Consider the following 2,243-nt stretch of genomic DNA (forward strand, 5'->3'; position numbering starts at 1 on the left):
CCCTGGGTGAGAAGATTTACCTCATGCACATGGCCAAAATACTTGCCAAGGAAGCCAGGCAATGAATGACTATCTCTCTTTCAAATTGTTCTGAGCAGGGTTTTATTTTTCTCTTTTACACTGGATTTTAATCTTGTCCATTGACTTGTCCCCTGGAATGCCAATGAATGTCTGTACACTTAAAGAAATATATAATCTTATTCTACTTTTGACCAAATTTTTTTTTTTTTTTTTTTTTTTTTTTTTTTTTTTTTTTTTTTTTTAGTATCAGTCATCTTTTATTGGACATTAATTCTGAATTAGGCTATGAAAGGATTCAAAGGTCACGGTCAGGAATGCCAAATGTGCCTCCACACTGGGCCCTCTTCAGTGGTACTTGCGTAGCCGCTCCTGTTTGAGTTCCTTGTAACACCGACAACAGTTGAACAGCACATAAGCTGCCAGCACCATAGAAATCCCAGCAAGGCTCCCTTTCTTCACATTGACATACTTGTTGTAATACGGGTAGTAACCTCTTTGAAATGCACCAGCAATGCCTCTATGGGTGAAACCTCACATCAGTATCCAGCCTGGCAGCTCTCCTAGCTTCACACCCATGAGCTTCTTCTCTTTCACTGGTACGGGTGACGCCATCTTGGAGTCCTGGGTGTCCCTTGACCAAATTTCTTAAAAAAGTGATGCTTCAGGGATCTGGCTCTAATGAAGTTGACAGCTTTTACAGCGGCAGAAAAGATCTCTTTCAATGTTATTGGCCAAGTCTGTGATAGCAGTGCAAGCTAATCTGTATAGCAATGCATTCCAGTGTCATGGATTGCTCTTCTCTTTACCAAAGCAACAAAACTAGATACATTTCCAAGCATCACAGGTGCTCCATTTTGCACAAAATTCCCGAATTTTCTTTCAGTTTAAGTGTTCCTTGGCAAAAAAAAAAATTATGTTGTCAAAAATTATGTTAACAGTCCTTGGAGTTTCTAAAAGGGCCCTCAAAATAAGAATTCTTACAGGAGTTCTTTTGTCCTTACAGAGGTAAAGTAGTTTTATCTGGTTGAGTGATGAAATAAAAAGGTTTTTCCATCATGATTTTACTCAAAACATTAGAAGCAATGTCAGTGATTTCATATTAGATAATAGGACTTTACAGCAACACACTTTTGATTTTAATTTTTTGGTCCACAAATCAACTCAACAATGTGTGTGTGTGTGTGTGTGTGTGTGTGTGTGTGTGTGTGTGTGTCAGATCAGTAGCCTTGTAGGTTGCTTCAAGACAAGCTTTGGTGTTGGGACAAATTGATATTTCAGTAAAACACTATTCTTTTCAAATTGAACCTTCTTTTCATGGCAAAAGTTTATTCTGTCCTATGTACTTTCAGGATAGAGGTCGTGGAGAATCACTTCCATTTCTCTGGCTAAGTACCAGTACAACCCCCAAATGTAGGTAGCTCAGCAATATACATTCCTTATTCCCCTTAACAGGTCTGCAGGTCAGCTTGAGGCAGCTCTTTTGCAAACTTCAGGGTGAGTTTGGCTTTTCTGCACCCATTGCTCATTCTGGGACCAGCTGCTTCCCAGGGCCTGATCTTTTTATGGCAGATGTCAGGGACACTAGAGGCCAAGACAAACCATGAATGCCCTTTAAAGCCCCTGCTTGAGGCATGCTGGCTAACACTCCATGACTTCACCTCTTAACATTTTTCCCCTCCTCTTCATCGTTTTAATTATTTTAATTAATGTGGCTATATATTAAGTTTTATCAAGTAACGTGATTTGTCACACTTTATTCATTTTCAAAATGTTTGGGCTATTCTAGTTCCTTTACCTTTATATATATATGTACCTTTATATATGTATATATATAATGTGATCACACAATAAGGCCTGTATAGCATTTACTCTTTGAATTTTGTCAGTAATTTTTCTAACCAAGTATGTAATAGTTATGTATGTTCTCTGGATGTTTGCAAAGGAGGTATAATTCTGTTTCTAGGATATATATTTGAATCTGATCATTTTGAATTTGACATTATCACTTATATTATTAAACTTCCTTGTGACCTTAAATATGGTCTTATCTTGTTAATATAATCCATAAAGGAGAGTGATAGGTTCAAATATCTGATTAAAATTTATTTCTTTTTATTTATCAATTTTATTTTGTAATCTAATGTCTTGCTTTCTGCATGGCTTCTTTTTCACCTGATAATAATACATATATTTCAACCAGTAAGTATCATTTGGTTTGTGCC

General features: G+C 36.7%; 1 pseudogene; it reads right to left on the bottom strand.

The window, feature by feature from the left end:
* Nucleotides 1-247: 247 nt before the first annotated feature.
* On the bottom strand, nt 248-633 carry LOC131507481 (ATP synthase subunit f, mitochondrial-like; annotated as a pseudogene).
* Between the last annotated feature and the right edge of the window lie 1,610 nt (nt 634-2,243).

Source organism: Neofelis nebulosa, chromosome 3 (assembly GCF_028018385.1).
Source record: "Neofelis nebulosa isolate mNeoNeb1 chromosome 3, mNeoNeb1.pri, whole genome shotgun sequence".
Classification (NCBI taxonomy): domain Eukaryota; kingdom Metazoa; phylum Chordata; class Mammalia; order Carnivora; family Felidae; genus Neofelis; species Neofelis nebulosa.